The following is a 9200-nucleotide window of genomic DNA, read 5'->3' on the forward strand; positions in this document are numbered from 1 at the left end:
AAGCATTTAAAATGGGTCAGAACTAGGTTCAGGGAGGTGGAGGGCCATGGCCTGCGTGTGGGGCCGGCTTCACTCCATGTCAGCGTTGGGTGTCCGTGTCATGTGTTTGTGGACTTGTTTCCTGATTGTGCTCTGGAATGCTTGGCGAGTCTGCGTGTCGGGGGGATGCTGCTTTGCCTGGTTTTAGAAAGAGGAAGGGACCTGGGGGGCCTGAGGAACTGTTCGCTTCGAAGTGACTGAATAAGGGCTGAGCTGCTTGGTTGAGGTGACTTCTAATGCTTCTCCGGGCTCTGGACTTCAGCAGTAATTCTCCAGTTCAAACCTAAGGCAGGTAAAAGGGCATATATCATTGTTCAATGTGTCATCTGAGGTTTTGAAGTGCATGTCTGTGTGTGTGTGTGTGTGCATGCACGTGCGTGTATGTGTGTGTGGGGGATGCTGTGTGTGCATGTGTGCATATGCATGTGCGTATGTGTGTGTGGATGCTGTGTGTGTGTGCGTACACATGTGTGTATGTGTGTGTGCATGCATGTGCACATGTGTGTGTGGGGATGCTGTGTGTGTATGCATGTGCATGTGCGTGTGTATGCACATGTGTGTGAGTGTAGGGGGATGCTGCGTGTGTGTGTTTGCATGTGTATGCACGTGCATGTGTGCATGTGCATGCACGTGCGTGTGTGGGGATGCTGTGTGTGTATGCATGTGCATGTGCATGCACATGTGTGTGTGTGCAGGGGGATGCTGTGTGTGTGTGTGTGTGCATACGCATGTGTGTCTGTGTGTGGGGATGCTGTGTGTGTGTGTGTGCATGTGCGTCTGTGTGGGGGGGATGCTGTGTGTGTGCGTGTGTACGTGCGTGTGCATGCACCTGTGTGTGTGTGTGTAGGGAGGATGCTGTGTGTACTTATAAGTGGGATATCTGTCCCTTCCATTTGGACACCACGGTGGAAGCTCGTGGGCCGGAGGGAAGGGTCATGTCAGGGATGGTCAGACAGATGCCTTGGGCATGGCGCGCAGACCCAGCCCTGTTCCTGGCCCGGGGCAGGGTGCCACAGCTGGGGGGTTCCCCCAAGTATGCACCCTCTTCCTTCGTCCTCGCCCCCACCAGCAAGTCAGCTTCACCATGGAAGAAGAGGCTTTGACTTTATATATAGATCATCACAAAACAGCAAAAACAAAATCAACCCCGAACCCCACGCACTGCTGCCTGAGCCCGGGGCCTGTGTCCTTGTGGAGATGCCGGCTGCTGTTGGTCTGTTGGTTTGTTTTTTTTATCCCCAAACGAACTATTGCCGGTCTCGTGAGCAGATGTGCTCAGTGCATTTTGAATGTTCCAGGAGGTTAGGCAGCTGGCCTTCAGGGTCCTCGGCAGTGGGGGGACAGCATGACGTCTGAGTCAAACCCTTCACGCTCTGACCCTCTGTTTTAAAGCCTGTAAAATGGGCAGTAAGACTAGGGGACTTGTCTAGCCCATTGGATCTCTGGAATTTTCTGTCTAAACACCAGCTGTCTCCTGAGGACGGGCACCGGCTGAGGCCTGCGGTGTTTGCCTGGTCCGGGAGAGTGCGAGAAGCCACGCCGAGTGAGGCGGCGTCGGGGACCTTGGCACTGGTTAGGCTGGAGGGAGGCAGCTTCCCGAAGACCCCAAGTGTCCAGAAGGTCATTGCCAGAAAGGGGATTATTCTCGTTCTGTGCAATCCTAAAGGACGAAACTCACCCACGGGAGGCCGCGTTCTCCTCGGGATGAAGACGTCTCTCACCTGCTGTCGCGACTGTCTCACATTGGGCAGTGTCAGGAGAGCCTCTAGCCTTGAAGGAAATGGAACTCCAAGTCAGGGATGCTGAGGCTGTCAGGGCCTGTGTGGGGTCAGAATGTGGGATTGGTGGCTCTGGTGGTCCCCGTGCTGTGGGCTTCGCGACTCCCCCCACGCCCGAGGCCAGGCCACGTTCTCTGTCTCAGTGGGCAGCTCTGTGACCCTCCTTGACATGTCCAGTGGCCTGCAGTGATCACTTCTCCAATCCCTTCCCATCCCCAAACCAGCTTCTCTGGGGAATAGGGCCAGGGAGCTGGAGCTGGCACAAGGCTCGACATACACCTGAGTCCATCATCACCCCGCACGGGTGCTGACTCACCTCCTTCATCGGACCCTTTCCCTTCCCAGAAGGAACACGAGAAGAGGCTTTCCTTGTAACTCTGTGAGTGCCCTTGACCTCCTCAAGACCACTCCAAAGCGAGAGCACTGAGTACTTCGTCACCACAAATTCTTACCTGAGCCCGGTGGCCTTGGAAGCTCCTGGGAGAGCCCTGAGCGGGGAACAGGGCACCTGGGCTTCTCCCGACTTTGCCACTGACCTGCTGTGTTGGCCGATGAGAACACATGGGGAGGCCTAGCCGGGTGCCTGCTCCCAGTATGCTTTACAAACTCGACTGGGGAAATGGGCCAAATGATACGTGCCCAACCCTGCATGTGAGCCTGATGAGACCCTCGACCGAGCTTCCACACAGCGAACACTCGGCCTTGCCCAGGAGAGGGGCTCCGGCTCCGGTGGTCGTTAGGGCTGCAGACTGCATGAGGAGCGGTGGAGCCGGCGTGCCCTGCCTGCCAGCCTGGGCCTCAGCACCTGCTCCGTACGCCAAGGCCGAACCTCTCCAGGCCTCCGCATCCTCATCTGAGAAATGAGAGGATGTGATTGGTGGTCTTTCCCATGGGATAAGGATGAGGAGATGCCCTGTGTGTGAAAGGGCTTTAGTCACTACACAGCCGTGGCCTGGTTATTGGGGTGAAGCCCCCTGAAGGAGGACCCTGTGCTGTTTGTCAACTGCTCTGAGCCCTCCTGGGTCAACCTTTGTCCCATTTGTAAAAACCACCAGCACTGGGGGCAGGGGAGAGCCAGGAGCTCTGATGGACACAGAATTCCAGGTTTATTCCATTGGCCGATTGAGTTTGTTCTTGCAGTTAGGATGGGGAAACTTCCGTGTGGGTGATGTTGGGGTTCCCTGCCACCCACGTGGAAATCTTTCAGAGACCTGGGACATCCCTCAAGTGGGCCGAGTGCCCGTTCCTTCTCCTTTCCTTGACCTCGAGGTCCTGGGATGTGTCTGCGCTTGGCCACGTGTGTCTCCTCGTGTTCGTCTTCTGTAGCTTTGCCCCTGTGAGGGCTGGAGGGAGGCGCCCCTGGCGTCCCAGGCACAGCTCCAGGGTCCCTCGCGAGAGCCTGCTCAGCCCGGGTTTCATCTCCTGCAACAGAGACGAGCCCCACAGACCTCACCGCTGCCGCTGCCGCATTAACGCTGTGCTCACAACCTCGTCCGGGATTTTAAGGGTGTCAAACTGCTGTAGGTGACTCAATAAATGTCTTATCGTTTTTTTCCTGGTGGCTGTAACTTGGCAGAAGTGGAGGGCAGGGAGGAGAGGAGGCGGGAGGGGAGGAAATCTGATCCCTTGATCCCTCGGAGTAATCCTGGCTCCTGTGACCTTTTAGATTCCAAAGGAGGGGTAGGAGAATGGCCCAAATGAGCTTAGATTGGCCTTGGGAAAGTCAAGTCCTGGCCTCGAAAGGACCTGCAAGGATCAAACAACTCGAGTGGAATCAAGGTCACTTGGATATTTTGGGTTCCCAGAGATGGAAGCGGCTCACCTCACGGCCTGCGATGCCTCATGGCCTCATATTGTTTTATGAGAGTGGCCACCATATATCCCCCAAGCTCACCTGCAGCGAGCACTTCATTCAGGTGGCTGCAGGTGCATCTCTGGCTGCCATCGTCCCCTCCCCTAATGCTTCTGCATGTTCAGAGCCATCAGCCCCTGCCAGACTAGGTAACCGATTCCAATAAGCCCCATTTCCTTGAGGTTCTATGGACTGCCACAACCTCGAGTGCCCATTTTTACATTTGCCGAAATTTTAGTAGCTACCCACAGAAGACAATTTTGGCTGATAGAGTAGAAAAAGAGGGAGTTTAGGAAAAAGATGTTGAGCAGCTCATCGTGTTCTTGTGAGGCTACGGAAACCAGAAAAGGCGTCTCGAGCCATGTCTTGCCACAGAACTGATGAAGGTGTTGGCTGTCACTGCCAGCCCAGCAATGTCTCAGGCCAGGGACCCAAATCCACAATGACCGTTTCTGAAAGCAAATAGCTGTGCTGCCATTCTCGCCAGCAAACCAAGTTCCACCCGTAGCCTCTTTCCTCAGGGTGCCCACTTCTGAATCCATCTCACCTGAGTCCCCTGGATTAGCTGTATTCTGTCTACCACAGGGGAGGCTGGACATTGGCTATTCTGGATTCTACCTTGGGGAGGTCAGGGTCAGAAGTCTGGAGATTTTCTAAACTTAACAGTTGTATCAAGAAGTCCTGAAATAATAACTGCCCTCCACCGCAGGACTGGAGTCTGAAGCAATTGCAGGGGCTGTCAAGTCGATGAAAAGAGCCTGTGAGGGATCCCTACAACCAGCTAGGCCACTTGCCGAATGCACCCAGGTGTCTAGTGGCAGGTGTTCTCAGCTGGGAGGCTCGGGGGGAAAGTGAGAGAAGGAAAAAGAACCCTTTCTAGTTCAGTAATTTTCTTTTAAGAAGCCTCATGTATACGTACATGTCATTGTTCAAAATCGCACGGTCACGCTTCATGGCAAGGCAGTGACATTATGCGCCCCTAATAACATCGGAAGAAGAGAATGGGTTCTGGCTGGCAAAGAGTGGTTTGTGCCACAGTCTCAAACCTCTAGATCTTTAGGGGTTTAGGTGGTGGTGGTTGGGCTCCTCTGCAACCTGTGAAAAATCAAAGGCTGAGTCATCCCATGACGTCCCACTTACTACGCTGGGAACAAACGAGGGGTGCCGTCTCCCATCTGGACCATAGAATGACCTGGAGCATCCCCAGTCAAAGCTGAGGGACCTGCTTCTGCCGACCCGCAGGAACCCGCTCCCGTGTGAGGTGTCCTCCCTGCTCTCATTAGCGCATCTCCTGAGGGGCTTCTACATCATTTTTAAACTTTTTAATTTGGGGGATCCTCAGAGTGATGATGTTATGCAGTTCACTTTTGGGGGGGGAGTCTTTTCATTTCTGTCAGTTGCCCTCAAGTGAACTCAGCTGAGATGTCCTCGCCTCCCTATTTTGTTAGACTGTCCATCGAGATGGTTCGCCCCGCTGTCCTGGAGGCGGAGATCAGGAAACTCAGTCACAAAGAGTTCTTCTAACTCTCAGGGTGCGGTTTCGTAAATGCTCATGTAGAGGTAGTTTCCCTCGGCCTCTGAAACACTTCCTTCCTAAGTTTCCAAAAAGGAGAGGCTTAGGGGGTGTCAATCTTTTTAGAAGGATTGTGGCAAAAGGGGATGCGCTTTTTATTTATTTATTCAACAAATGCTTGTCGAGCATCTAACGCTTCACTCGACACATATTTCTTGAGTGCCTACGATGTCCCAGGCGCTGTTCAGCCACCGGTGAGCATCACAGATAAGGTCCCTGCTCCCAGGAGCTTACATTCTAGGGAAAGAAGGAAAGAAACGAGGCGACTGCAGATAGAGGAAAGTGTTACAAAGAAAATAAAGCAGTTGATGAGTAGAAAGTGCTGGGAGTGAGGTGGACTATTTTAATGGGGCAGCCCGGGGACGCCCAAATAAGATGCAGACACTTAAGCGTCTACCCATCCTGCCTCTCTCAGCCTCACTGGCCCAGCCCATCTGGGGATCCCTCCAAACACCTCAGTGAATAGAATTCCACATAGAGAGGTCATCGAGAATGAAAGCACCCCCTCCCCCCCGATAAGAATAAATGCACCAAGGTATGAAATAAATGAACATGTCCAAGGAAGGATGTATCACTTTCCATAAACAAATTACCATAAACTGGGTGGCTTAAAGCAACAGAAATCAACTCTCTCACAGTTTTGGAGGCTAGAAATCTAAAATTAAGGTGCCAGCGGGGCAACGCTCCTGGAAGGCCCTGGAGGAGAATCTGTTCTGTGAATTTCTCTTAGCTTCTAGAGCTGCTGGCAATCCTTGGCAGTCCTTGGCTCGTAGATGTATCACTCGAATCTCTCCCTCGGCCACCATGTGGCTTTCTCCCTCTATGTCTGTCTTTGTCTCTCTATCTTTTGCTCTTCTTATAAAGACGACAGTCATATTGGATTTAGGATCCACCCTAATCTAGTATGGCCTCATGTTAACTAATTACATCTGCAAAGACCCTGGTTCCAGATAAGGTCAGGTTCCAGGTACCTGGAGTTAGGACTTCAACGTGTTCGGAGGAGGCACAATTCAACACGCACCAAAAAGCAATAAAGTTCAAAGGTTCCCTGGCTGAGGTGACACCCTGGTTGGACTTCGATTTTCATGTTTTCCATCGAAATTGACTGGCTCCTAAGTTTCCATTGCCTGCTAGGTCACAGTTCGCACAGCAGCATCGACACCCTTCGGGGGCCCAATCTCAGCTGGTGAATCTGGATGAAATTAATTTATGCGGGGGTGGACACTGATCTCTCCCTGTCCAAACAACCCCAACTTCCAAAGAAACTCAGTGCCCACTTCGACGCAGAAACAAAAGCAAACCAAAACAAGATTTCAACGCTCAGCCTCACATCCTCATGGATGCTGGAAGACTTATACAAAACCACCATTTACATCTATTCCGACTCATGCAGACTCTCGCGGAGGGATTGGGGAGTGAAGTCTCAGCCTGAGGCAGCTTTTCATCCACCAACTCTGGTCAGGGGAAGAGTTTGCTCAGGCGCTCAGGAGTTTCTCTCGGGCTACGCCTCTCAGCCGTTCTTCGCTCTCGTCTCTTTCCCTTCCCACTTCAGTCTATTCCATTCTCACTACTTCTTCTCCCTCAGCCCACGCCCGTCCTCTCTAGCCCTGGTCTAGACTCAGGCGTGGCGTGACGGTCAGTGCTTTCCTTGAGCTGATTCTCTTTGGTGCCTCCGTCTTTTGGATTTCCTTGGCGCTTGGGAGTCCTCTGTGGTTTTCTCTTCAATCCCTTCTCTTTAGACAGTCTCTCCATGGGCAAAAGCATCCATTGCTATGCATTAAACATGACCTCAGTTGATAATCCCTACTATTTCTCTCCGGGCACAATCTCTTTGGCACAGACAGGCTTATGCAGTAAATACCATGGAGAGAGCCGAGTGGACTTGGGTCCAGCACCATAGACAGTTCCAAAACTGCCTGCTTGAGTGTGGGATCTTTGGCTACTTTATCTGACGTGAACAGAGGCAGATCTAGGTATTATGGGTCCTGAAACTCATATAATTGTGGGGAAGGATCCTCTTTAATAAAAATGAAAACATTTAAATTCAAAATTGGCATAATAGTGAGGTTTTTTTTTTAGAACGACGAAAATTGACAACGATCGTAATTATAAAATCCAGAAAAATAACATGATATTTGTACTAATTACTCTCTGATATTTTTCTTTTGCCTGGCTCCATACATGCCAAACTTTGTTTCTCTACCACTCCTCTGACATTGTAGGACATTTTCATATGACAATATGATCTCTGGCCCTCTGCTTTTCTTTGTATGTAATACAGAGTGGAATATAAGAGTATTCCTGGATGGATAATAAAAATCTAACTATATAATAAAGCAACAGTACACTACTTAGTTGTAACCCGATCTGAATGTACCTCTGACTTAACTTCCCCTTAGCTGGATCACCAAAATGCTCACGGTCATTTCAGCACTACTCGACATGTGAGATGGTGTTAGGGTTGCAGCCTTTTGCAACGTATAGGATCTTGATTGTGAGAGGCATTTGATATAGCTGCCTTACAGGGAAACGGATCCTGAGAGGGCAGTTTAGGACTTCTCTGTGATATAGAGGCCACTGAGGGGGTGATGATGACATCAGCTGATGACAGAAACCCAGAACACGGACATAGGAGGAAGACAAGGAGGCCAAAAAGGAATTCTAAGAGGGAAGGAACGGTCTTCTGTGTCAAATACTGTTACTGATTTATGAGGTTTTGGACAAAAATTAGCAGCTGGAGCGGGGAAGGTGGGCCTGTTGGAGTCAGCCCTGGCCCCAGGCTCCACAGACCTCAGTGCTTGCAGGCAGCAGAGCACAGGACTCATCCAGCTTCCCCAGGGGTTTGAGACTTAGAAATCACCCTGACGGAGGCAGGACAGGCAGTTGGCTTGAAAGAGGGTTGGTCACTTTGCAGTCCCTTTTGACTCCAGTTATTAGGAGCAGGCCCCAGCACCTTCTGGAACCACAGGCCCAGGATGCTGGCATTCTTGGCTTTGGCCAGACCCCCAGGATTGGCTGGAGCCCCTGTGCTCGAACGGAGCGGCGTACTGAATTCTGAGAGGTCTGAACGCCTCTGTGGACCTGTGCGAGACCCAAGCAGCCCTGAGCCTTCGAGACACCGAAGCCTGAGATTGGGCCCTGGCCCACGAGGCAGGCCACCTGGGAGCACTAAGTGCAGAAGACAGGCCTCCTGGGGTCTGCCGAAGGCCTGGGGAGTGGCCCTGCCTCCTCATTCATTTGCATCACAAGCAGAGAAATACTTAAAACAGGTCATGACACAACTGGTTATTTACTTGAACTACAAGCTGATGAGGCAGCAGCAAATATTAAAAAATAACCCTCAGGAATTGAGAGAAAATTTTCCTCCCACCTCACTCCCCGCCAGCCAAGGTGTGTATAGTCGCGTTCCTGAGCTTGATTTCTTTGGGAGGAAAATCAGTTTGTGGGGCTGCACTGCCCTCTGCTGGTCACTGGGTTAACAGCAAGAGCGCAGCACGCTCCCTTCTGGAAATCGCGGGAGCTCCTCCCAGAGCCGAGTTTTCTGCCAGCCCTGCTTGTTTCCACACAATGACTCATAAATGAGATAATGAGGGGCAAGAGCAAGTTAAAATATTTACTATAATTAACACCAGGAGGAAAAACTTATATCTTAAATTGCTCGTGGAAAGAATGAGGCCTAGAGAGGATTTTGCAGTGCATTTCCTCTAGATGAAGACTACATTTACATCTTTTTTCCCTAATGTCCATGTAAGAACATCCAAACCTTTAGAAAAACTCTTTTTAATTTTATTTGAGCCAAACCGATGACTCTGGGAGGCAGGCTTTCAAATGCTCTGAGAATAATAGTTTTGTGGGGTCTCTTATACATTTGAAATTAAGAGGGTTCTCTAAAAGGCTGATTGATAATATAATTCTTGGGAACTCTGTGCTCTGCTCTCCATCTTCAGAATCATGCGTT

General features: G+C 51.0%; 1 protein-coding gene across 1 annotated transcript in view; it reads left to right on the forward strand.

Annotated features, from left to right (window-relative positions):
* The window catches only part of ADCYAP1R1 (ADCYAP receptor type I), a 58421-nt gene extending 58069 nt beyond the window's left edge, over nucleotides 1-352 (forward strand). The window contains exon 18 of the mRNA XM_023532037.1: nucleotides 266-352. The gene's annotated coding sequence lies outside the window, so the exon portion shown is untranslated. The remainder of the gene's footprint in view (nucleotides 1-265) is intronic.
* The last annotated feature ends 8848 nt before the right edge of the window (nucleotides 353-9200 follow it).

Source organism: Pteropus vampyrus, unplaced genomic scaffold, assembly GCF_000151845.1.
Source record: "Pteropus vampyrus isolate Shadow unplaced genomic scaffold, Pvam_2.0 Scaffold75, whole genome shotgun sequence".
NCBI classification, from domain to species: domain Eukaryota; kingdom Metazoa; phylum Chordata; class Mammalia; order Chiroptera; family Pteropodidae; genus Pteropus; species Pteropus vampyrus.